This window comes from Podarcis tiliguerta, assembly GCF_965153285.1.
Source record: "Podarcis tiliguerta genome assembly, chromosome: 14".
Classification (NCBI taxonomy): domain Eukaryota; kingdom Metazoa; phylum Chordata; class Lepidosauria; order Squamata; family Lacertidae; genus Podarcis; species Podarcis tiliguerta.
In genome coordinates, this window is record NC_139547.1 from 22,253,377 (window position 1) to 22,281,014 (window position 27,638).

At 43.6% G+C, this 27,638-nt stretch overlaps 1 protein-coding gene and 1 long non-coding RNA gene across 3 annotated transcripts in view; one reads left to right on the forward strand and one right to left on the reverse strand.

The window, feature by feature from the left end:
- The window catches only part of IGF1R (insulin like growth factor 1 receptor), a 182,957-nt gene that overhangs the window by 28,940 nt on the left and 126,379 nt on the right, over window positions 1-27,638 (forward strand). The gene's annotated exons all lie outside the window — the stretch shown is intronic.
- LOC310663927 lies at window positions 9,027-27,543 on the reverse strand. The gene is made up of 3 exons (XR_014504682.1): window positions 20,317-27,543; window positions 16,906-20,072; window positions 9,027-16,696 (listed from the first exon to the last, which is right to left on the reverse strand). It is a non-coding gene; the product is annotated as an uncharacterized lncRNA (long non-coding RNA).

The window sequence follows — 27,638 nt, forward strand, 5'->3', positions numbered from 1 at the left end:
TCTTTCAGTAGGGAAAACAAGGGAAGTATAAATGTTCAATTGTTTAAAAGGGAGCTTCCTGTTTACCCTGCTTGGATGTTGGAGAGCATTAACAGAGGAGGAACAGGAAAGGGGTTGTAGCTTAGCTGTGGAACATCAGCTTTGCTCCAGATGCTGACATCTCCAGGTAGGGCTAAGAATGCTCCCTATCCGAAATCTTGGGGAGCTGCTTCCAGTCAGAGTAGATAACCCTGGCTCTAGATGTTCCGGCCTGGTGTAAGGCCACTCCCTATGTTTCCTTGTTGGCTTGGGATCAGGTTATTTGAAAAGTTGTAGGGAAAGGCTGTGGCTTAGTGGTTGAGCACAAGTGCTGCTTGCAGAAGGCACTCGGTTTAATCCTTGGCATCTACAGCTAGGGCTGGGAGGGACCCTGTCTGAAAACCTTCCAGGGTTTTAATAGGTTTGTGTCCCTTGGGCCGATGGATTCTGGACTTGCCTTGTCCGTCTTCTGAATGGGGCTCAATACCTAGCAGAATGTTCCCAAATGCTTGGCTCTCCTTGCCTGATTTTCATTTCCACTTGCATTTGTGAACTTTTGATTCCCCCAGATCACCCGCTGTTCATTCCTTTCCATGATCGCACCCCAGTTGGTTCCCTTTCATGCTTTCAGTTGACATCGCCTCTTAGCTTCCAACTGTGACAAAGCCAGAAGACACATACAGTTTAATTGGAAGCACCACAGGGCAGAGTCATATCATGCCTTCCCTTATATTATTATTATAGATGGGGAACCTTGGGCTTGGCAAGTGAAGTTGGCCCTTGGGATTCTCCCCAACCACACCCCATCTCCTCAGGCCACACTCCTGACCGACTTGGCTTCACACCCTTCTTGCAGAGTTTTTGCCCTCTTGGAATGTGTCCTTGAACTCCGGTAATGATGTTCACTCGCCTGGATGGTGGACCTGGAAGGGCGTGTAGAAGCCAGCTTACTGTGCACAAGTAAATGAACCATTCATTGCTCCACCTACTTTTACTCATGGCCCCACCCACCAGTGTTCAAAATTAGCCAAGCACCAAGCAAAGATGCCTGGGCGCCAGGATGGCGCCTGACATCTCCACCATCTGAAGATCATTGGATCTGGACTGTTTTCACACACTAATACCACCTCCCATAGAAATCTATCAACTATATTTTATCTGCACAATCAGAATGAATTTCAGGAACCAGATTGCTTTTTCTGTGCAGCCTGAGTAGTAGCAGTCGCCATTAAGAAAAAGAGATCGGAATAGGCCAATATAAATGTGGACTCTCCCTGGATCAATTGACGTTTCTTCTTTAAGGTCTCAAAGCTCTTAACCTAGCTCAAAGTTGTCATCTGAACTCGCCAGATGTTTAACTGAAAATCAACCATAGTCACTCCATCATTTGAAAAATAAGACTTTAGAGCCCTCTTGCCCCCAAATGGCAAGTAGAGATTCCATTTTGGCAACCGTAACCTTAGTTTAAGGGAGCCATTTGGCACCTAGCTTATATGTATGAGTTTCTAACCCTGGTATCAACGTATACAAAATTATGCTTGTGGCTGTCAGTATGTGTTTGCACACACACACACTGCTTTTGGAGGATGGCACAGTCACAAGTGTCCTTATTTGTGCTCTCGGCTGACTGGCTTGGGAAGTTTTGGTGCGGACTCCCCCCCGTTCCTCCAGGAAGCTTGTGTTCGAATCCCTTTGTCCTTGCTGAGACCTTCCACTGAAGGATATCGAGTGGGTGGGTAAGCGCTGTGTGGGAACACTCAGTTCTCTTGCGAGCAAGCTGGCTTGTTTAATTTCGTCGCTGCCGAGCAGAAGCCGGCTATCGCAAACAAAGGAGCAAAAAAGCTGTCGCTTCCTTTGGCCCAACTCTCTCATGGAAACAATTGTCAGAAGTGGACTGCTCTCTCTGTCTCCCCCCCCCCCCCCCTCAAGCTATCCAGGACTTTGTGGCATTTTTTAATAGCGATAAATAAACCCGATAGAAAAGTGAAAAGAGGGGGAGAGGAAGATTCAAGTTTCCGTGGGTGCCTCTCTTCTCTCCTCTCTCACCCCCCCCTTTAACCTTTTAAGTACTTGTATTCACGTTAGTTCCCACAGGCATTTGCAACGCTAATCCTGCAATATTTACTCTTTGCTTTCTTCACAAGCTGTAGGGAGAATGCCAACTGCGTAGTTTCGCTTACATCTCCTTTTGGCAGTAGAACTGGAGAATGATGTTGCCATTCCGGATTTCCGGAAAAGCGAAGTGGTTGGATACTTTCCAGCAGCTGCTGGGATGAGTAGTTGTTCAACTCTCTCTCTTTTTTTCTCTCTCTCTCTCTCTCCCCCCTGCATTTTGCTAGGGATATATTTTGGATGAAAGTTTGGCATCAGGAGTAAATTCTGGAGAGCAGGGAGAGATGTTGCAACACTGCATTAAAAACATTAATGGGATCTTCTTAGAAGAAGAAGAAAGTCGAACAATTGTAGTATTTTGAGGGTCTCTCCCCCCCTTTCCCCAGTCAGTGTTTTCATTTTAACATTTATTTAAAATGCCGCCCAGAATTTATTTATGTTATCCTAAGTTTTATCTCCGCACTGCTTTCTCCACACTTGCCAACCACCGGATCACAGAAAATATAGCCAGATTCCTTTCTGTAGCAATCAAAACTAGGTCACTATTATTAAAGGGGAAATGAATCCAGAGTTAAAAGTTGTCTGTGCTTTTTAACTATTCCTTTTTCTTAAATCCAAATACAGTAATATTTATTGGTTCTCATGTCAGTACAAGAACAACAAAATCTACAGTAACTTGTCCAGTGGTACATTCTTTTTAAGTTTCATATTCAGTATACAGTGCATTTATTTATGCATTATCAATTTAAGTATCCTCTCCACATAGATTCTGCTTTTTAACTATTTCTGATAGTTAACAGATTTTGTCATACTCTCCTCGTAAAAGGCACTATGTGTGCGCCTGTATACTTTTTGTGTTGTTTTCCCTGTGATTGTCTTGATTAATCCTACACTGTATTTGACGTTTATGGCCTGTAGACTAAATAAACTGAGCTTGAGTTCACTGTACATGAGGACTCCTTGGCTTCTCTAAGGATTAATCTGCTCTTTAATTGGATTTATCTACTGTTTTGGTAGGAACTGGAAGCTGCTGACCCCTGGAGCAAATTGGGCCCTTAAGGAATACATGTTAGACATAATAGGGGGCTTCATCAGACCCTTTGCTGCTGTTCCAGTAAGTCAGTTTTGGGGAACCTTTTGCTTTCCAGGTATTACTGAAATGCAACTCCCATCAGCCGCAGCAAACATGGCCAGGAATGATGCGAGTTGTGGTTCAGCAACATCTGGAGGACCCAAGGTTCCCCACATCTGCCTTATGTCCTCCTCCCCCCCCCCTTCTTATTTTTCTGGGGTTTTGAGTTTTGCTGCATTCGCTGGGACCTGTATAATACATGCATACATCGTATCATATATAAGCCTGTTTACATGATGATTTGTGCTTTTTTATTTTTAAAAAAGTACTTTTATTTATTTTCAAGTTGTGCAATACCTCTGTGACAAAATTTGCAATAAACTAAACATATAACTGTATATTATTGCATTTGTTATTCCAGTACATTGAGAAGAACCTCTTTCTCCCTAAATTTATTAGGTTGGCTAGCTTGTAGTCTCCCTTAGTAGGCTAACTTAACCATATATCAAATCAGTTCATTCAAAGATAGTAGGTGAGGGTTTTTCTTTCCATTCAGGTTTTTTTGTGCTTACTATTTTTGCTGCAGTGATCGAGTTAATTACTACCTCAAGATCACTGTCCATAAAATGTATCTAAGACTCCAATGGAATATAAATCCCTATAATTTGTATTATTCCTATAATGTGTTTCGACTCTCAACTCCCGCAAGCTGGCATGCCCATTGGTAAGGGATGATGGGAGTTGTGGTCCAACAACATCTGGAGGGGGCATGGATGAGTTAGCCCTGCTTTCCATGATTGGGGGAAGAATCCTGTCTGCCCTTCAGGTACTCCGAAAATGTCGTTTCTGATTGTGCGTAGGGCTGAACGAGGTCTGGTTTTCAACATTGTGATATATCACCAGCTAAACATCACAGTAAACCTGGAACCCAGTCTCTGCTGGTATGCAGCTGAATTGAGTGAGTGGACCTTGTTCTGAAGTTGGCAGCGCAGTGGTGACTTACATCCAGTAGGAAGTCTTGTGCTTCACGAGGCGCCTCCAAACTCTTCTTTCCTTCTTCGGCTGTCAGACCATGTTCTTTGTCCTTTAGAAAATATTGAATCTATGCAAAGTATGCAGGCATGACTGGAAAAGGGAGGGGAGCCTGTAGGCCCTGAATCGGTTCCTTCTGTTTTATTCAGAAGCTGCTTCTTGCGTATGTCTTGTGCTGTGTGGAATGCAGGGGAAATCAGTAGTAGAAGCTTAAAAAGGGCAACTTAAATGTCTTGGTATATCTCATTCCTGAGCTCTCTCTACCCCTTTCTCTTGATCACCCTGTGCCAAGTTTTGGACTGTATGTTCCTCAGAGTAGGAACTTGTGCTCTTCTGCTCTGTATGCTGAAGGTGCTAAATAATAAACCAGCAGCCACAGCTCAGTGATTGAACACCTGCTTTGCATTCAGAAGTTCCCAGGTTCAATACTTGGCATCTGCCAGTGCTCTACCCCTGAGCTATGGGTGGTTCCAGAGACAGGCCAGTGTTAGGGTGGGGTGGAGCTTCAGACCCCTTGTCACGGTCCAGTTCATGGGCAATTGAAGTCCCAGCAGGGAACGTCAGGACCGGGGGCAAGATGGCAGGATGGGAGCAAGAACGGGGGGTCTAGAAGTCCAGGAGTCAAGAAGCCAAGGGCCCGAGGGTCAGGAATCAAGGAGGCAAGAAGTCAAGGGTCCGAGGATCAAGAAGCAGGGAGTCAAGAAGCCGAGGTTCAAGGATCAGGAAGCAAGAAGCCCAAGGCAGGAAGCGTGTTGCTGTGGCAAAGAGCCGAAGGGAAATACTGACCTTATATCCCTTCCCAGCTCTTGCCACCAGGTGCTGTGAGTTACCAGTCGGCCTCACCTATGGGCCCGTGCCTTGCCTCTTCAGAACAAACTTAGGAAGGCCCCAGTCCTGCAAAGTCCTATTGGTCACAGGGCCTGGCTCCTGCACGCACACCTGACACCCCTTTAGAAAATTCTCTCCTAGAAATTAGATGTGACGCAATAGTCATTGCGAAAGCCTTGATCATCTGCTTGAACATTTAGCTTCCTCTTGAGGAACAGGGAAGTGATGACTGCGGGGAAGGGACTGCTTGAAGCCCAAGACTCTTAATCTCAGGGTTGTGGGTTCGGGCCCCACATTGCATCGCAGGGGGTTCTACTAGATGACCCTCATGGATCCTTCCATGTCTGCAGTTCTATGAGTCTCTTAAGAAGAGCCTTCTGGAGCAGGCATATGTCTCATCTAAGTCTAGAATCCTGTTTTCACAGTGGTCAACCAGTTGCTGCAATGGGAAATCCTTAAACAGAACCCAGGCACAAGAACACTCTCCCAGCAGGTCTCCAGCAACTGGAGGCAGAGCATAGCCATCATGGTTAGTAGCTGCCAATAGCCCTCTCCTCCATGAATTTGTCTAATCCTCTTTTAGAGCCATCTAGGTTCTTAGCCATCACTGTCTCCTGTGGGAGCGAGTTCCTTAGTTTAAACTATGCGCTGCGTGAAGAAGTCCTTTCTTTTATCTGTTCTGAATCTTCCAACATCCAGCTTCTTTGAATGTCCGCACGTTCTATTGCTTTGAGAGAGGGAGAAAAACTTCATTCTGTCCACTTTCTCCATGCCACGTATAGTTCTATAAACTTCTATCATATTCCAGTGTTAGAAACTGAGATATGAAAGCCAGGAGCTAAATGGCACCTCAAACCTAGTTATGGGCGCCACAATGGAGCGTCTAGGCACACTTTTTTATAACAGAAAGACAAAGCTGGAAATGAATGAACTGCAGCTAAAATATTATGTTCATTTTTCTCATGGTCTATTCCTCATTTGCAGGCTGCAAAAAAACCCCCAAAGCCATGCTCCCCCCACCCTACCCCGCTTAATATTCTTTTGAGAGTCCATTCTCCAGTCTTCAGAGAGTGGCTGGAAGTGGGGAGGCAGAAAAAGGTCCTTTTCTTCCAGCAGTGCAGTGGCAATTTTAATCTGAAATCTTCGGCTCAGTACTGTGCCCAGAGCTCAGAAACTGCTTGCATTAATGAAATTCCCTGTCACAAAACGCGCCTAGAACAATGCGAGTTTCGAACGCTGATCATGTCCTCTCTTCCTTGGCTTTCCTCTAAACTGAATTTCAGTCTGGAGATTGGAGATTGTGCTTGGAGAATGGACACTGTGCAGAGGAGCCTTCCCAAACATAGTGGTGCCCTATCAGCTGTTTTGCATTGCAGCTAAGCCAAGATGCTCAGTGGTTGGCTATAATGGAAGTCTAGTGACATTTGGAGGGCAGCAGGTTTGGAAACGTTGGTGTGGACCAGTAGTTCCCAAACCTTCCCCCCCCCCATGTGCCAGTTGAAAATTGCTGATGGTCTTGGTGGACTGCTTCATGATTTTTCAGCCTGAATTTTAATGGTGTCTTTATTGCTTATATTGTAACATTGTATTATGATTTGCATTCCATAGAATTCAAATTGCAATACAATAAAATGCAATATAAGAAACAAAAGAAGCAATTTAAATATAGTCAAAAATCAATATGAATATTTGATGTGGGCATGCTGCGAACCTCCTGAATGGAGCTTGAAGACCGCTGGTGGTCCATGGTGCACGGTTTGGGAATGCTTGGTCTACACCAGGGATGTCCAACAGGTCGATCTTGATTGCCTGATTGATCTCTGGGAGGTTTTGGTAGATTGTGGTAGTTTGCTGGCCCCTCCATACATCCCTGCCCCCTCTCCCTGTCCTCTAGATTGCTAGAGCGGAAGTCGGCTGACTGTCTCATTAGCGATCTCTTGGTGAGTGCCTTTTTTTATTATTTGACCTTAGCCCCTAAATTAAGGAATATTTCCTCCCTTCCATAAAAAAAAGCTCAACAACTTTGACCTGACCCCCCCCCCCCCGGTAGATCACTGCCAGATTTTAATGGTGAGTAGATCAGTCTCTTGGAAGTTGGACGTCCCTGGTCTACACCAAGCACCATTGAGTTAGATTGACCAATGGTCTGGTTCTGTTTAAGGCAGCTTTTTATGTCCCAGCAGTGCTTAACCCTGATGTAGGTTTCTTGGAAAATTTTGAGTTGGAAAACATTCCTACTTAAATCGGCCTAATTTGTATTGGAAAATACGTAGTTTGCATTGGAAAATTTTCTGATGCCCTGCCTAGAGAGTGATCTAATTTACCATGTTTGTTTTACTTGCACTTACTTTTTTTTTTAAAAAAAGCCAAAAACCTACGATCATGCCTAATATAGTATTTGCAGTTGGCATCCATTTGTTGTTACTAATGAACTTTACTTAATGGGTCTTTTGAATTGCCTGCTTGTTTGACCTAGCATAGGAGTCAAGAGCCATTTTAGACCCGTGGGCACATTTGGATTTTTGAGTGATTACGAACAACACCCACTCTGATCACTTTCCCCCTTTCCTTCCCTGAATCTGTCCCTAAACCAGGAGACAGACAAAATTCACACATGCACTTTGCTTTTCCAAGGGATCTGAATAGAAGTCAAACTATCCTGAGCCTTGAAAAGTGCATAGAGCTGAAAGAGGAAGTGGGTAAGTGTCACTTTCCCAATTTCCTTCTTCAGTTCTGTGTACTTTTCAAAGGTGAAAAGGGTAACCATCTCATGACCGAGTGAGTAGGTCAGTGGCTTACAGGAGTGCAAGGAGATGCAGCAGCTGCTGTTTCATTCTGAGTTTTGTAACTTTATTGTAGTGTTTTATACACTTCTTTGTTGTCCTTATGAAAGGCAGTGCGTATAACTGTTTCATTCAATAAAATTGCAACTGTGGTTGTTGGCCACTGGTGGCGAATTCACTGTTAAGGAAAAATCCTGGAGCCCACTGCACCCCAAGCAGATCATGGCCAAATCAGTGTTAGAAACTCAGATATATAAGCTAGGTGCCAAATGGGTCCTTAAACCAAGGTTACAGTCGCCAAAATGGAAAGTCTAGTTGCCATTTGGGGGCAAGAGGGCTTTAATGTCTTATTTTTCAAATGATGGCGTGACTATTAATTGATTTTCAATTAAACTTCTGGCTAGTTCAGATGATAATCCTGAGCTAGGTGAAGAGCTTTGAGACCTTAAAGAAGAAAAGTCATTTGATCCAGGGAGAGTCCACATATATATTGTTGTTGTTGTTTAGTTGTTTAGTCATTTAGTCGTGTCCGACTCTTTGTGACCCCCTGGACCAGAGCACGCCAGGCACTCCTGTCTTCCACTGCCTCCCGCAGTTTGGTCAAACTCATGCTGGTAGCTTCGAGAACACTATCCAACTATCTCGTCCTCTGTCGTCCCCTTCTCATGCCCTCAATCTTTCCCAACATCAGGGTCTTTTCCAGGGAGTCTTCTCTTCTCATGAGGTGGCCAAAGTATTGGAGTCTCAGCTTCAGGATCTGTCCTTCCAGTGAGCACTCAGGGCTGATTTCCTTAAGAATGGACAGGTTTGATCTTCTTGCAGTCCATGCAACTCTCAGGAGTCTCCTCCAGCACCATAATTCAAAAGCATCAATTCTTTGGCGATCAGCCTTCTTTATGGTCCAGCTCTCACTTCCATACATCACTACTGGAAAAACCATAGCTATATATTGGTCTATTTCAATCTCTTTTTCTTAATGGTGACTGCTTCTGCTCAGGCTGCACAGAAAAAGCAACCCCCCCCCCCAAAAAAAAAATTCATTCCGATTGTGCAGGTAAAATATAACTGATAGACTTCTACAGGATGTGGTATTAGTATGTGAAAGCAGTCCAGATCCAATGATCCTCAGATGGTGGAGATGTCAGGCACCATTCTGGCGCCCAAGCATCTTCACTTGGTCACAAGTGTTTGATTGCCTGGTGCAGAATGAACCTGGCAGCTGCCTAATTTTGAACACTGGGCCAAATACAAGCAGTTCCTCCAGCTAATTCACCTGTTGTAATAGGTAGCTGTTTTCTTTTTTCATGAGCTTCCTCTCTGTCTCCTTTTATTTTTTGCCTTTCCAATAAAAAAAGGATTTGTTCAAAACACGGTGCTTCCAACATTGCATTCTTGAAATTTGAATGCATGCAGTATCAGGATGTACTAGCAAAGCAGTAGTTTTGTTGTTGTTCAGAAATCTGCTAATCTAACCTATACGGGGAGGATGTGGATTGTTGCTCAACTGGGCCATCTGCTTTCACAGTCAGTCCCTCTGTTAGAGGCGCCTGAACAGTGTGGTGGCTAGCTGGTTGCAAAAGGGGACTTCCCTTCTTTTTTTTTCATTTTCTTTTTAAAAAAGTTTTTCTTCTTCTTTTTGAAGCCAAAGGCTTCTTTTGAACAAGTGTGGGAAAGAAGTTTGGAATTCTGAACCTGAAAGAGCCTCCTGTGTGTTCCCTTCTTCCTGGACACTTTGTTAGCCTTTGTCATTGATTAAATTGTCCTGAATGAATGCTGTAGAGCCTCTCGATAGCACTTTGGAGCGTTTGAAAATGCTTCACATACATCATCTCCGTAATCCCTGCACCAGCTCCAGCTCCATAAAGTGGGGTTGTAAAGGATTTCTGTGTCTTTCTCCTTGGCCTGGCTGTCGAAGGCCTCACAAGCTGAGTTTGGTGGGGCTGGTGCCCATTGGTTGTGGGTGAACATGGGTGAGTTAGAGAAAGATTGATCTAGCTGGTCTTAGGCAAGTAGAGAAATGTGGAGACCCGGAACCTCACTTAAAACAAAACAGTGGACTGGCCTGTTTTAATTTGTATGTTTAAATCAGGACTGATGGAATATCAATTATTTGTTTATTTATTTTTATTAACAGCTGGCAGTGTTTTTTAATAATATTTTTATTAGTTTTTCTTCTTTTATCTTTTTTATTTGCAAATAAAAAAAATTAAGTGCAAAACAAAAAAGTCTCCGGAAGGTGGAAAAACTGGCAACTTGGAGGAAAACATTTCATGAGTTAAGGATGGGTGAAGTGGTATGTTTAAATATTGCTAATGGGCACTTTGCAGTGCTACAGAGCTTCAAGATTCCAACAGAGCAGTCTTGCAGCAGTTGCTGTTTAGTATTTATATCCGTCAACAGTAAGTGCCAAGAACAGCTCCTCTCTCCCCCCCCCCCCCAAAAAAGAAAAAAGAACTGGAGAAGTTAATACTGTACATCAATTCATGAACATGACCAATACCCCCTTTTTAACCAAACACTACACATTGCTAACACAAATGACATTAGAGAGATAGCATTGCTTCTGTTTCTGACTGCTAAACTCTTGTAGGACTTGATGGGCTTCCCATAGGCATCTGGTTGGCAGCTCTGCGAAACGAAATGCTGGATTAGATGGGCCTTTTGTCTCATCCAGAGAGGCTTTTCTTACATTCTTACAAAGTTACGGAAGTTGAACTATATCTGAAAGTTGACGGGGTAGGCAAAATGTTTTCCCATTCATTTGTTAATTCTTGGCTGCTGTTTTGATACCGTAGACCATGATGTCACATTGTGATGATTTGAACCTCTCTCTGGAGTGTCTGGTCTTGCACTGCAGGAATCCAATTCTTCTTGGGAGTGGTTGCCAGTGATCATAATTTAGCCCCTTGGGGATGGCTGAACCTCAGGGCTCAGTCTTGGTGCCTGTCTTGAAGGGGCTTAGTCTGTTTGGGAAAAAAGGGGGTTAGTTAGCTTCTGGGTTTCAGACAGGATTCTTCCTGGAGATAATTGGGAATTGAACTCGGGAACTGCTGGATGCAAACGTTCGATATCTGCCAGGAGCCAGGTATATTTTGCACCTGGCTATCAGCCACTCGCAACCAAGTGAAGATGCCCAGACACCAGGATGATGCCTGATGTCTCTACCATCTGGTGGTGCATGCCTGTCGGGTCCTTGGATCTTGATTTTTTCCCCTCACACATGAGCAACACATCTTGTAGAATTCTGTCATTGATACCTGCACAATCAGAATGAATTTCAGGAACTGAAATTTCAGGATTTTTCAAGTCGAAAAATACGACTTTCGAGCCACCTGCCCCCAAAATGGCAACTAGGTATTTTGTAATCCTGGTTTAAGGAGCCATTTGGCGCCTGGCTAATATATCTGAGTTTCTGACTGGCTCTACTGCTGAGCCACAGCCAGTTCCATTTGCTGCTGGGGGCTAGCAAAGGACACCGCTCCTGCAAGAACCCACTGCAGTCTGTGCTTGGTGCAGAGGAGGGAACTGAGTGTTCCCCTTATGGAATTTCATGCACTCGCCTTCGTGCAATTCCTTCTCGCCTGTGGCTACTTGGCCAGCACTTAAAGCACCGACCGATCTATTTATTATATATCTCTATATATAATAGCAAATTATGTCCCTGGGAATGTATGTAATTACTAGGTTGGAATGGCTGTAGTGCAGGGCATTCTACAGCTGATAAATGCAACAGCTGTTTGTTTTTGATTGGGGAGGGAGAGAAAAATAGATAAAATTAGAAATTAAGTACATTCATGATGTTGTTTCTGCATGATTCCAAACCCTGAGACAGAATGCCATATCAGGGGTGTACCAATGGCCATTAGCCGTGAATGCTAAATTGAAGCCAAAGTACCTGTGATTTTCATGCTCGGAGGGCAAGCAGTGAAAGTCTGTGTTGCCTTCAGGACATCCTGATAGGCTTCCTCTGGCTTGACTTCATTGAAGCCAATATGCTGGGCTTGATGGTCCCCTTGGGCTGGTCTTGTGTCCTTGTCCTTTCTTGCAGTTTGTCCAAGTGATGATAGCTTAGTATGTGCCCTCCAAATACAAGTTGTTGGGAAGCAGAAGTGTGAAGAATGCTGTTGGGACCTGCTTGTGAAGGGCGAGTATAAAATAAAACAACAACAATATTGATGTGAAACTCACTTGCACAATGAGAAAACTGGACCACCAAAAGGAAAACCACAACAGGTTCACAGAAAAACATGGTTTCCTTCCAAAGCAGGATTTGGATCACGCTTGCTTCTCTTATTTAAGAGATTCTGCTTTTTAAAAAATTACTAATCTAGGGTTGCCACACTTCCGATATGGGCTGCCATTCGACTGGGTTTCCCCAGACATTTTCAAGCGACCATTTTTTACAGACGAATCCTGGCTGTGTCTGGGAAATTCTGAACGTATGGCATCCCTAGCTAATCCGAACCTGTGTGGTGTTTTTTGTTATGCAGACATTTGCAACGCATGACATTCATCTGGCTTTACTCTTGACATTTCCCCCTAAGCCCGCCCGCCCCATTCCCATTCTTTGCCCCCAGCCAGTTAAAACCCTACAGCCACAAGCAGTCAGCAAAACTAGGCCTTTAAGGACTTCCTCCCCAAATATTCTTTCTGAAACGAGTTGTGAACGAGTTGTTAAGACACTGAACAAGGGTGATTAAAAATTATGTAAAAAGTAGCATAGAGGATAACCTCATCGGGGGCGGGGAGCAATTATTTTAGTTAAAGTAAGAATTCTAGGCTTATGGCATGGTCCACAATGACATTCCATTTAGGTCCCAGAGGTGGAACTCCTGTGTGACTGCACCAATGAACACTTAACTAAAGACAAGCGGCTTGTCTCTTCTCAAATTGTCCCATTTATATGCTTAAATGTTCACTGTCTTGGGTGGGAGGGCGAAGACTAGGCTAGAAGAGTTCACTAGTGTTCTCTGCATTCTTAACATGCAAATACCTACCTGCAGCCCCGGGTCCTACTCTGCAAACTGACCCTCTGTTCAAGTGTCCTAAGCAAATCTCTCGTACATCCCTGCCTCCTTCCCTCTGACCGCCCCTCCCTCACCTTTTGTATAATAAGGCTTTGACCTTCTCATGAAAATGCATTTAAGTGCTGTTTTCTCCCCCAGGAGTGTTCTTGGTGGCTTACAATGGCCTCCTCTTAAAGTTCAACGTGTGCTTCTCAGGTACCTTGTCCTTTTGCAAAACGCTTGAGCAAACCTTTATCTAAGCACAGTGACCTTTTCGGTTTGAGCCATTCTCCGCTGCCCCCGTTTGCTGCAGAATATTTAATTTGCAAAAGGTTTTCCAGGGCAGTCAGACATATTTCTCTTGTTTCGATTAATCCCCCCACCCACCCAGCATGTCTGTGTTCATGCCTCGTCTTTTCTCCCCCCCCCCTTCTACTTTTCTCGGCAGTGCCTTAATCTCTGTTTATGTTGGTAACTTGACTCAATTTTTATTTGCTGGCTTGCATTAAAGCGCCGGTGTCTCTTTGTGTATAAATGCAAAAGGCTTTTTAATAAGGCAAGATGAATTGGATTAGGTAGAAAAGATGCGTTCTCCAAAAGCGCACCAGAAAGACGTGCGCCCAGAAAAGGCATTGCGTATTCAGCATGTGGGCAAGGTCTTCGAGGTGGACTTTTCCCCCTCCTCTTTTTCCTTCTATGAATAGAAACTTGCAGTATAGAATGGCAAAGGGGTTGGGGGGGTGCGTGTATGTTTGGGGTGGGGGGGTTGGCTTGTTCTCTTTAAGTGGGTTTATAATTGGGTAGGAATTTTTGTCAGCTTAGTCATCCTAGTACTGGGTGGATTAAGGTGGGGAGGGGGGGGGGTTGAAGAAGCCACAAGCCCCAACCGTTAGAGGCCCTTGGATAAGAATGTGTCATCCCTAAGGAATGTGTGTGAACGAAATGCGCTGTTCTCGCGTGAGGCTGCGACTGTTGGTCTGAACAGTGATGCATTCTTCGAGCATGGCTCTGAGTCACATGGAGCAGATAGATTGTTTCGCTAAAATGGAAGGTCTCTCCCCCCCCCCCCCCGTGGGCTCAGCCATCCCTATCGGGGTTTTCAGCATGGTTTAAACAGACTGGGATTTGGGTGTGGCAAATGGGCTGGAGAGCAAGGCCTCTGTGGGTCAGATCATGGATGTGGAATTCTGAAGACGACAACAACAACAACAACAGCAAAGTAATCAGTTCCCTATTGAGTCACTTCAGTGGCCTTGTGTATGCTTCCAGAGAGCAAGACAATCCCCTAGCAGGAAAAAGAGCAGGGTAGGATCTGTAGGGGAGAGAAGGGAACTAGGCAGACCATACAGAACTCCTTCTCCCAAACTTTTGCACTTTTTGTAAACAAACCAGCAAAAAACCCCCACCAAGCATCATCAAAACATTTTAGGCAGAAACACAAAAAATAGTTACAAATGCACATATTGAACAGCCCATGAAGTTGGTCATCAGTTAGTGGATGGCTGAATGTCTAGAGAGATGTTTAAAAGAGGAAAAGTGATGTGATATTCAGTGAAATGAGGAAAAGATGAGAAATATAGACTGCTACATGCTGCACTGTAGCTAGGTGATAGAGCTGTTTCAAGAGTGTGTGAAGCTGCCTTAACACAGAATTGGACTATTCGTCCCCTTAGCTCAGTATTGTTGACATTGATTGGCAGCTGCTGTTCTGGATTTCAGACAGGGAGTATTTTCCAGATCTACGTGAAGATGCTGGAGATTGAACCTGGGGTCTTCTGCATGCAAATCAGGGGCTCTGCTGAGCTACGACCTTTCCCTTTGCCTACAGAAGGTTTGAGGTCCAGTCCCTGGCACCTCCAGGTAGGACTGGAAGAGACCTTTGTCTGAAACCCTCGAGAGCTGCTACCAGTCACTGTTGACAGTTCTGAGCTAGAGAGACCAAGAGCCTTGCACCAAGGACCAAGGCAACTTCGTATATCACAGGGTTCTTGAATCCAGGTGTCAGAACTGGGATCCTTGATACAGCATAGTGAAGTCAACCGGGGTATCAGTTCAGTTCCCTTTAGGAATTGGGTTTTGCAAGGACTGGACAGAACTAGGATTTGATTTGTAAGGAAAATATCCTTTCATATGACTAATTTTGTTAGAAAAGAATGTCTAGCCTAGAGGTATGGATTCTTTTAATATTTAAAATTAGATACTTTATTAATAATGTGCCAGAATAATTGAGCCTAGGGAGATGGCAGAGGAAGGGAAAAAATATTAACAGGGGCAGAACAAGGAAAGATTATGGTATGATTTTTATCAAGCTTCATTGGAATGGAATCAAAATGCAGAGGGGAGACTTAAAAAAAACCCAGCCATAGAGTGTTAGGTCCAAGGAGAATAGATGGTTGTGTTTTCCATGACTGTGTCGTGGTTTCACATACAAGAAATGTATAAATATTGGTGCAGTTATTTGATATCAAAAAAATGAATATATCAGATATGCGTACCGCCTCCATTCTTGCGTGTTAAGAAAAGAATTGGAGGTGCTCTTGGTAGTTCTGTCACCGTCAAAAGTGTGGGGAATGGCAGCCCAGCAGAGAGCTATTTCCTGTGGAAGTGTCAGAAGCTCAGTGTTGGAGCCTTCCATGCAAAAGGTTCTTGTTTCAATTAGCATTTGAAATTCGCCATGTGCATTTTGCACCCGGCTATCAGCCACTTGCAACCAAGTGAAGATTCCCGGGCACCAGGGTGGCGCCTGATGTCTTCACCACCTGGAGGTGCATGCCGGGGATCCTTGGTTCTTTGCTTTTACACGCTAGCAACACATCCTGTAGAATTCTATTCATGATATATTATTTGCACAATCAGAACGAATTTCTGGAACCAAAAAGCCGTATTGGAAAATACAACTTTTGAGCCGTCTGGCCCCAAAATGGCAACTAGACATTCTGTTTTGGCGACTGTGACCCTGGTTTAAGTAGCCATTTGGCGCCTAGTTTATATACCTGAGTTTCTAACGCTGGTTTCAATCCCGAGCACCACCATTTAGGGCTGGGAATGTCCCCTGCCTGAAATGCTGGAGAGGTGCTGCCAGTCAGTGCATACAATACTGAGCTGGATGGGCAGTGCTCTAACTGTATGAGGCAGCTTTGACTGTTTCTGTGCCAGCTTTTAAACCGTGGAACTCTCTTCTTACAGAGGTGCCTCTTCATTGTATAGTTCTTTCCATAAGAAGACAAACCTCTTTCCACTGGCCTTTGATAGTTACGGCATTTTGTTCTGTGGGACACACCTCTTTGGTTGAACCTGTACTATTGTGTTTCTGCTGTAATAGTTATGCCTTGCTTGTTTTTTATAGTTTGAATTGTTTTTATAGTTATAAATTGATCCCACTGTTGCATGTCAAGGATAAGTTTCTAAGACTGGAAATTAAAAGTATAATTGCTGTCCCTGTATAAGAAAGCATTAATTTCTCATAAATAATTTTTCCCCCTTTTGCTCTGAGATGGTGTATCTGCATTGGCTGTTCCATATTTTGTGGAAAGGAAATAATATTTAAAAAGAAGGTGAAACTTGTAAAAGGTTTTAGAACTTTGTTATTGATGATGTCTCTTTTAAAAAAAAAGGATCAGAAAGTTGTTAAATGCAGCCTGGGTCTGATACAAGCCACGGAGTTGACTCATTCTCTTACCAGAAATACTTTGAAGTTCTGCTTGTAGATAATGTTCACTGTGGGGGCAGTTAATAGCAGCAGTTGTACAACATTTCAGGTATATAATTCTGCTTTGTAAACTGATGAGGCTGGAAGACCAGTTGTGTGCAGGAGAGAAGAGAGCTTGAATTCCTGAGACTTCAGCCTGTGTACAGTGGTACCTCGGGTTACATACGCTTCAGGTTACAGGCTCCGCTAACCCAGAAATATTGCTTCAGGTTAAGAACTTTGCTTCAGGATGAGAACAGAAATCGTGCTCCAGCAGCAGCAACAGGAGGCCCCATTAGCTAAAGTGGTACTTCAGGTTAAGTACGGACCTCCAGAACGAATTAATTACTTAACCCGAGGTACCACTGTACTTAGCTGCAGTGCCTCACCAAATCTCATATGTGGTCATATTTCACCAGTGTGGGGTGCAATGGTTAGTGTTGGACTTGGACCTGGGAGAGCAGTATTCAAATCTCAATTCAACCATGAATCTCACTGCAAGACCTCAGGCCAGTCACAGTCTCTCAGCCTAACCTACCTCACAGAGTGGGATGTGAAGGTAAGGAATAAATGGGAACCTTTGTCCTATGGGTCTCATCAGGCCTAGCATGGGGCCCAGTTTGGCCTGTGAGGCCATTCCTCACAAAACAAAAGCCCACCTGCCCCATATACAATATCATGTGTGGGGCAGGTATGGATGCGGCAATTGGGAGCTTGCACACTGTCAACTCCACTCAACTGATCATCACTGATGGGAGAGACCCCTAAGGTATTAGCTGTCCTAGGTAGCCCCCCATTGAAAAATCCTGAGTGCAGCCAAGGCAGCTCTGTTTCGAATCATTTGCAATTGAGGCTGCTTGCTAAGACAGCTTCCCCACCCCCTGCAGTGGGGGGACCCTTCAAATTTTATGAGTTTCTAAGCAGATTGCTTCATCAAGCCCTGTTAAAGGTGTGTTCCCATTTCCAGTCAGCTGATTGGCTCTGGGTGCATGTATTTGAAGGTCTCTGTAACACCCCATCAGCTGATCCCCCTTGAACTTTGACATACATGAGACCTGGTGATTGCTAGGTGGGCAGTCCCGCTCACCTGGCTAAGTTGGACCATTGAATGTGGGGAGACTGAGGGATGCAGCCTGATCCTGTTCTCTGCCCCAGCCATATGTCAAATCCAGTGTCTGATTCTCCTCTGCTTCCTCAAATCCTAAATTTAAAGAGACACATTTTCAGGATTGTTTTTCTGTTCGAGCTTCAAACTCCCAAATCTTCTCCCGCTTGTTACAGACAAAGAAAAAGAGGAATGCTTTCTTCTGCTGTATATCCAGTTCAGCATCCCATTTGCATTAATGCACATTCTGTTCCTGCATATAAATAATATCACTGCTTGAGAATGACTTTTGAAGTACATGGGCGAAACCAAATATTACCCTTGGCTTTTTTTTTATTATCTCACACTGTAGTATGTGCAAGAATTATACGGCGAATCCCGGAGGCTAATGGGGAACCAGTTAGACAGGGACTGAGTGCTCCAGTTAAGCAAGCCAATTTTGAATGCTGCTGATGAAATCTCATAAATCCGCAACATGGATGCAAACTCTAGTAACCCTGGTATAGTTAAGCATGGAGAAGTTGTTTTGCTCTCAGACTTTTGGGATATCTAGTACCTTTTGGAGGGGGGAACAATGCGCTGCAGACAGGCAGGAGTGGGTGCCCACCTTGAGGTTTCTCATAGCGCATCTCTAGGATTTGGCGAGTCTGTTTCCTCACTGCTCTATTTCTTCACAGATTTGTAGAGTTGGAAGGGACCCCCGGGGTCCTCTAGTCCAACCCTTTGCAATGCAGGAATCTCAACTAGAGCATATAACTTGTAGGTTACTTGCCTTGCAGTTGGTTTGTAGCAGTGACATGCAAGAGAACAGTCATCCTATAGAAAAGTGTGTGAGTCATTCAGCCCAGATGGCCCTTGTTCAACACTGTGCGTGGAGGAACTTGGATGTATTAAGTCAGTCTGTTTTTTTTGGGGGGGGGGGGTTGTTGCTTACAACTTCGGCCATCCTGAATTGATCGGTTTATGTCCTGACTGGCTACTCTTGTGTTGTCTTGTGCAGTTATTGTAGATGAAGCTTGCCTATTCTGTACTTTGTTGCAGAAACTGGGATTTAGAGAGCTTTGCTTGAGGCCAAACAGGTACCCCATGCTGTTCTTAAGTATCTGTGTTTCTCAGGACCCTGTCAAACTGCTCTGAAAGTCTTCCTTGAATTTGGAAGGGGTCTGCCTTTTTGTCTGTAGCCATCCTCTTAAGGTTTGTGGTCACATTTGTGTATTGGGGCGGGTGCTGAAGACACCACCTACTCTCGTCACTTCTTTCCCCTGGATTAGCAGCTCCCTACCCTGAGTGAGGAATCTGGGAAAATCCAGTAGAACTAATCTAAATTTTGGGCATCTGGTAGAGCTGAAAGAGGAAGTGGGAAAGCGTTCCTCTTCTAACTTGCTCCTTCAACTCTACATTCGTTTCAAGGGAGAAGAAGTTAACCACCCTCATGACCAAGCAGGCAGTGAGTGGTGGTGAGGCAGGGGTGGTGATCTCAGCGGCTTCTCAGGCATCAGCAGAAGACCTCCAGGGTGCCATTGTTTTCACAGTTGCCATGCTGGTGAGCCCAAGTTTACAGGGTAGATTGCTGTGGAATAAATGGCTTCAAAACTCATTCCCTGAGCTTGTTGTGTTGTTGCTGTCCTGGATCTGAGAGGTGGTTAAAAAAATATGGGGCAGGTTATTGACTCTTATGAACTTTGGACTGCAGGTGGGAGATTAATTGATTGTGAATGCTGTACCATGTTTTGCAGAATTATTTGTTCCAAATGGAATGTGGATGGGTTCAGACTTGTCCTTTCTCTGACGTTCTAGCTTTTCATGGGCAGGGAGTCCATGCAACTCCACACCCTACAGTCTGCTTTGTTTTGCTTTTTCTGCATTCTTTAATTTGACTCCAGAGTAGCTATTTATATAGGACAACTCCATACTATTAGATTGAGCCCTGTCCGTGTATTTTTTTTTTTTCTATTTCTTTTCTGTTCCATAGTTAGCCTTTTTCTTGAAAGAGGGGCAGTATTCAAAACTAGTCCTACACAGAGCAGACCAACTGAAGTTAATGGCCAGACTAACTTAGGTTTATTAATCTGAATAGCTCTATTCAAATTGAATTGTTGAATACAACAAACAAATTCTAGAACTTGGGGCCCCAGATGAGGCGGGGGATGAAAGGCTGCTCCTTGGGTTATTACCCAGGCTAGAGCCTCAGTTCTTTCTTTTGCTCCATTTTAAAAATGAAAAGGTATATTTTGGGAAATGGAACTTGCTACTGTTGGTTTTTAATGTGAAGATGGAGAAATCTAATTGGAAAAAGTCTCAATCTCCATTGTCTTACTCATTTATCAGCCCACCTCCACAAAACCGCTCTTGCATTTAGGGTTGCTGAAGTCAAAAACCTCATTTTTTTCAAGGTTGCACTTGGACTTTAATGCCCAGATTTCATGAACTAACAACAGTGGTACCTCGGGTTAAGTACTTAATTCATTCTGCAGGTCCGTTCTTAACCTGAAACTGTTCTTAACCTGAAGCACCACTTTAGCTAATGGGGCCTCCTGCTGCCACCGTGCCGCCGGAGCCCAATTTCTGTTCTTATCCTGAAGCTAAGTTCTTAAGCTGAAGCACTATTTCTGGGTTAGCGGAGTGTGTAACCTGAAGCGTATGTAACCTGAAGTGTATGTAACCCGAGGTACCACTGTAATCTGCTTTTGCGGCATTGGAAGTATTACCATGTGGTTTTCATATCATACAGCAACTTCAAACTTAAGTACCACGCTCTGGCCATTTCTTTGTAACATCAACAGGAAAACGCTGATTTCTACTTGCTCACCGTTCCTTCATGTAGTGACTTTCTAATTCTGTATTGAGCAAAGCAGAGGAAGAGTTTGAATTGCATTTCTTGTAATCTTAATGTTATTTGAGGTGGAGAAGCAGCAGCAAAGCCAGGCAGGAGAGAGCATATACAGTGATGGGCATACAGGAGTCTTGCTCCATTTAGATCATATCCTGACTACATTAATCCATATCCTGTTATTTCACATTGCTCAGTCACTACTGCCGGCTCACTAATGTGAACTAATTGCATTTGCTCTAGGAAAGCAGTTACACCCCCCCCCCCCGAATATTTCTGCAGTAGATATTAGCATTATCAGTTTAGTTGCATGAATGGAATTGCAGTGCATGATGTCAAAAGAAAAATATGATAGCACAACCTTCCAGTTTTAAAACAAATAAATAATAATAATTGACATTGTGTATTCTGTGCTTTAGCGGTCCTTGGCACGCACACATTGTAGAATCGTGCTGCTTTAGAATCACAGAACCATAGAAGACTTGGAAGGGACCACGAGGTTCATCTAGTTTGTAAAAGGTTTTGTGAATTCATCCAAAAAATTTGGGAGGGTGAGAAGAGCAAACAACTTACTGAGGCCACTTTTTGGGTCTTTAAATTTACATTTGGTTTTCCCCTTTTGTTGTTTGTTCTAAATGGATGGACTGAAAAAGTAACATCCTTTTGAGAACCTTTCCTTTGGGGAGACTGTGTGCTGGCAGTCCTACAATGGGGCATCAGCCACTGCGGCTGAAAGAAGAAACCTTTTCCCTTGAAAATCAAGTGCCTAGATTCTGTCCGGTCTCTGAACCTGAGAGAAGCAAAGGATAGGTCAAGGTATGGAGCTCATATCCTCCCAGATGATGATGGATCAGAATTCACATCATCCCAGACCATTGGCTGTGCTGCCTGAGTGATGTCTGTCTTAACATCGTATCTGCAACTAAACATCGTGATACACCAATACATCACGATGTCAGAAATAAGGATGTTACTATGTCAAAGTGAACGAGGTAATGTCCTGGAAACTGCTGCTACTTAGGTGTCTGAAACTGGTACATTTTTCCTTACCTTTAACATCTTGTGACTTTTTTATAGTACATAGCAACAGGGGCAGCAGGAATCGTGACATAAGTGATGACCGACTTCACAGTTTTCCCCATGTTACGATTTTTTCTCTGTCCATTTCCTCCGTGCCATAGACATTGCTGAGCTAGATGGATGAATGTCTGACTCGGTAGAAGGCAGCTTCCTATCTTCATATAGATGCATTTATTCACTACATTTTTCTCTTGCTACTACAGAGTGTGTCCTATTGATGAGGTCACCCAGTGTTGGTGCCTTGCAGTACTTCACTGGAATCTTTGTCTCTCTTGGTGTCAGCATCTTACTTACATCAGCTGTGTAGCATTTGTCAGTTTCTGGATTGATGATGATAATAATAATAATAATAATAATAATAATAATAATTTATTATTTATACCCCGCCCATCTTTCGTCCCCCCCAGCCAGTCTGGGCGGCTTCCAACAAAAGATTAAAAATACAATAAAATACCAAACATTAAAAACTTCCCTAAACAGGGCTGCCTTCACATGCCTTTTAAAAGTCGTTGTTTGCTGAGCATCTGTTATGCAAGTGCTTTCAACCTGACTGAAAACACACAGCAATTTCTGCAAGAAGATGACTCCATATTTCTGGTGGGGTGTTTTAGAGAATTCTTAGTGTCCCAGGAATCTTCAGCGTTGGTTGGCGATCAACGTTTTTTCCTAATTGTTACCTCTTTGTGAACCTTCAGTACAGAAGTGGTAATTTCTGCAGTTTGTGTTATGATACTTTTCACAGTTAAGTCAGTTTATTATGTTTTATTAGCAGACAGCCATTATACACATGAAAACAATAACAACAACAACAATAAAGATTTACATTTCTACTCCTTAACGTTTAACAGATAGATAATATCCCATACCCCCTTTAAGTTTTAATAGCACAGATTTGTGGAGCCTTAGCAAGAAATTTAGAAATTCTGAAGGATATATACTTCTCTACATTGGACAGCAAAAAAACCCCAGGTTTTTGCTAGGGATTACTTTCCCTGCTGTGTTCTTAACAATGGGTAAATATAGTTATTTCTGTGTTCATTATGAAAAAGGGCATTCAAGGAACACATGAATTGCATCTTCTGTTGATACAGAGTTGCAATGACAAATTCTGTCCTCCTTAGGAATTCCTTTGTGCTGGCCCATCCAATCTGTTAGTGGAAAGACTCTATAAAAGTTTAAAAATACATTATTTTGTAGGGCTTTATATAAACAGCATCCTCTCTACGCATTGAAATGAGTTACTGCATATTGCACTCAGCTTATTTACTGGATTTCAATATTTTCTGTTTCGTTGAGAGGAAGGGTGGTAAAACACCTGCTTTAGAAAAGGTCACAAGTTCAGTCTTCATCTTTTCCAGGTAGGGCTGGCAGAAACTCCAGATCGCTGCTACCTGTCAGCGTAGAAAATGCTGAGCTAAGTGGACTGATGCTGTGTCTCAGGATAAAACAACTTAGAGTCATTTCTGCCTATATTACTTAGCTTGATTGCTTTGTCTGAATTACTCACTGAGTGTACATGCATTGTGTGATGGCTGTTCTCTTCCTGGGAGTGGTTGAAGCAAGCTAGACCTCTTAAAGTAGTTTTGCACGGCACATCAAGATCTTTTGAGATTTAAAAACAGTTTTACGAATTCGTGATATTATTATTACTGCCCTGATCATATAGCGTGTCTATTAAGTATTTGAGCCTCACTCCAGAGTGCTTGTTAAGAAAGGTATAAATTAGCCTAAGAAATAATGATAGCTTTGCAAGTAGAAAGTATCACCTCCGTTGCAGGAGAATCCTTATAATCTAAAAGGAGAGGGGACTGATACTGCTTGGGGATCATGTCAAAACTGGGCTCATGCAGGGTGTCGCTTTGAGTGTCCCTCTGAGCTAATGTCACTGAAAATTGAAATGCTGAAATTGAAAAGTGGCCTGTGCCTTAAAAAATAATAATATTTTCCATAAAATGCTTTCTGAAACTCGTCTTCCTTGTCTATTCATTTTGAAATATCATTGGCTTAGAAGGAAGGAGAACTCCCTGTTTTTCTTCTACAATGATGCAACCACTTGTATTGAGTGCTGCCAATTGCCACCTTGCCTCAAGGTATCTGAGCACTCCATGCGTAGTATGGATGCAGAACTGTTTTGCTTGTGAAGCTATGTCGTACTCTGGCTTTGCTCAAACATTTTTCTAGAGAGGGGATTGCAGCTTCTGGACAATCTGCCGCTGTGAAGTAAGCCACTCAAAGAAAGCCACTCCTTTCTTTGTCTAGGGGATAGAGAACTGCTGACAAAACTTGAATGCTGGCCAGCCGCCATTTTGAATCAAGATGGCAAACCCAAACATGACTTTGCCCAGTTTGGCCTGACGGCTACAAACAATCTGGGACTTTTTGCGGGCGCCAAGTCATTGTAGGGGCCGTAAGTTCAGCAACGAAGCAAATGTTTTCTCTCAGAAAGTTCTTCCCTTTTGTTGGGCTTCTAGTCCTTTTGTGGAGATTTCCAAACCTCCTTTATCCTTGAGGAATGTGAATGCATCATGTAATCCTTGTGTTGCTTTGGAATCCCAAGTAGGAATTGGAAAAAGCCTTCCAGACCACCAAAAGACTTTTCACCTACATGCCCGCACGTAACTGTGGTGAGTCACAGGGCAGCTGAAGAACTCCCTCACTGGGGCTCTGACTCACCTGTGAAAAACTGCAACGCTGTGGGCGAGTAGCTAATTCTCCACCTGCCTGAACTCTTAAGTAATGGAGAGTGGCAGTGTGGGCTCTCTTCACCCACCCACCTTGCCAGATTCCTCCTACCAAAGCTTGGGGCATGGATAGAGCTGGGGGAAAAAATCCCTGAGTCATTATTTAAGCATTGCTTGATCCCTCCATGTGCTGGAGTTGATATAGGCTCCAAATATATAGTTTTATTCTAGAACCCAGGAGATTCCCCCCCACCACAAGATCTGCATATGCAGGTGTGTGGGTGCATGAAATCTTATACACCCTCTCTATCCGGCGATGAAAGTGGCTTACACGTTCCCCCCTGCAGTTCGTAGCATGCCTGTTCTTGTCCACTTCACCAGTTTCTCTTTGCCCCAGCTGCCAGTTTATCCCCAGGGGAACTCTTGTTGAGGATATGGCTAGTGGAATGTTTTGTGTGTAGAAGTTTCCAGGTTCAATCCCTAGCATTTCCAGGTAAGTTAGGAAAGACTTTTGTCTGATACCCAGTCAGTCAGTTTATACCTGGGTGGAATCTTCACACAAATAAAAGACGTTCTGAAAATGCTTCCCCCTCTTTTAAAGAAAAGCATTTTAAAAAATACATTGAATTTTCCATAAGGCTTGCCATCGCCATGTAGTGTCACATTGTATATTGCATTTAAAACACGCTTAAAACGTTTCATTTGCATCTGTATAGCTGAGTCCCTGGTATATCCAGTTACTTGGCCAAAAGCACCCAACACCCAACCACTGAATACCATTTTAGCTCCAGCTAAAGCCCTCTGCTTCTCCAGTTGTTTGATTTTTTTTATGGCTTTGCAGAGGGTTATCTGATTCGGGGGCAGAGATGGTGGAATCTGTGAACCTACAGAAGTCTACAGCTCCCATCAGCCACAGCCAGGGTGACCAAAGCCATCTAGGCAGTGTAAGAAATTCAGATATATGTATAAGCTAGGCACCAAATGGCTCCTTAAACTAAGGTGGCAGTCACCAAAATGGAATGCCTTGTTGTCATTTTTTGGTAAGACGGCTCTAAAGTCATATTTTCCAGTTGATGGAGTGATTGCTACTCAGTTAAACATATAGCTAGTTCAGATGACATCCTTGAACTAGGTTAAGAACTTTGAGAATTTAAAGAAGGAAAGTTTCTTGATCCAGGGGCAGTCCACATATATATTGGCCTATTCTAACCTCTTTTTCTTAGTGGTGACTGCTCCGGCTCAGGCTGCACTGAAAAAGCAATCTGGTTCCTGAAATTCATTCCGATTGTGCAAATAAAATATAACTGATAGACGTCTACAGGATGTGGTATTAGTGTGTGAAAACAGTTCAGATCCAATGATCCTCAGATGGAGGAGATGTTTGGCACCATCCTGGTCAAAAGTGTTCAATACACTGCATCTAGGTTGGAGGCTATCACAGTTTGTCGGGGGACCAGGTTCCATAGTTTAACTGTGTGCTGCACGAAAAAGCAATCTCTTATCTTTCCTGAACTTTACATCATTCAGCTTCCTTGGATGTCTGCAGGTTCTTGTATTATGAAGGAGGGAGAAAAGCTTTTCTCCAAGAATATTCAGCCTTCTATTCTACAAAAGTGAACAGAGATTGCAGCAGCGGGGGGGGGGGGGACTCTACTTTCAAGTCAGATTTGGCCCCCCAGGCTTCCCTGTTTGGCCATGAGGCTGTTTGGGCTAATGGGCACGGCCAAATGTCAGGTGTGGACACATAAAGACATTGCTGGGCTGAAAGGGGCTTTGCAGGCGCAGCCTGATCGATACTTTCAGAGCTCCATGTACGGCATTTTGCAAACCCCACTGAGCAGTTTGCAAAGCGACTTTGTAAGCACCTGTGGTCCAGTTTCCCACCCTTAGGGCTGTCAAATATGAAACGGATCTTCTTCCTTGAACCATCAAAGCAAGTTATAGCATTAAGTCATTTTTTAGGGGGCGCAGAAAGGAAATAACCAATGTAGTCCCATGGCTTATGGGACAGGATGCTTCTGATGGGGGCTCGGCTGACGAGTACCTGAAATAAAATTATTTTGGTTAGACATCCCCTCTCTTCTAGGATCTAAGCTGTGTCAACTGTAGGCTAATAAGCCAGTGTTCTAGGAAGTTTGGCAGGCGGCTATGAAAATACTTCAGAGCACTCTGTTTCCTGATGTGGTGTAAGATGACAGATTTAGAAACCGCTTTTCATTTTTCTCTCTTCCCTTAAAACTAGGAAGGGGGGGAGTGTGCAGTTTTATAGAGCTGGATCCTCCTAAATACCTTTTATTTCTAAGCCAGAAAACGTCTCTCTTCCCACTCTAGAGGGTTTTTTTTATATTAAGAATAATTATAATCTTGAAAAGGCTCTTTACAGGAGACTGTTCTCAGTCCAAGAAATGTTCTAAAGGCTAAGAGCTCAAAGGAGCAATGTTTAATAATGTTTTGAAATATCTGCCCTTGGTTATGTCACTTTTTTGTAAACGGCCTGTGTTTTAAACATTTTTAAAAAAGAAAAGCCTCTCTTCATGAGAAGCTTTAGCAAGAGCCAACAGTCTACTACCGGCTCAGATCACATCTTAATTCAGAAGTCTTTAATTTGATTGTGTCTTGTGTGCTTTTTTTTACAACTTCTTTTTTTAAAAGAACCACCACCAACAATTTTGCTTGAGCATCTTCGGCTGGTCTTAGTTCCAGGAAATTTAGAAAAATAATGTAATGAAGTGCATTCACGTTTTTAAAGAAGCAAACTTTCTGATAACTCTTGTGTAGCTCCGTGGCAGACCATCTGCTTTCTATGCAGAAGGCCACTTTTTCAATCGCAGACATACCCAGGTAGGGCTGAGAATATTCTCTGTCTGAAATCCTGGACCGCCAGTCAGCTTAGGGAATTCTACTGGCTTGATGGACCAGTGGCAACCTCCTATCATGAGAAGAGCCTGCTGGATCAGGCCAATGGCCCATCCAGTCCAGCATTCTGTTCTTACAGCATCCAACCAGATGTCTCAATGCGAAGCCAGCAAGCAGGACCAAAACACTAGAGCCCTCTCCCCTCCTGTGGTTTCCAGCACCTGGCATTCAGAAGCATTATTGCCTCTGACTATGGAGGGCAGAGCATAGCCATCGTGGCTAGTAGCCATTGATAGCCTTCCCTGTGAATTTGTCCCATCTTTTAAAGCAATCAAGGTTGGTGGCCATCAATTATTCCTGTGGGAGCGAGTTCCATAGTTCAACTGTGCATCGTGTGAAGAAGTATTTTATTTTGGCTGGGCTGAATATTCCAGCATTCAGCTTCATTGGATGTCCACGAGTTCTAGTACAGTGGTACCTCGGGTTACAGACGCTTCAGGTTACAGACTCTGCTAACCCAGAAATAGTACCTCAGGTTAAGAACTTT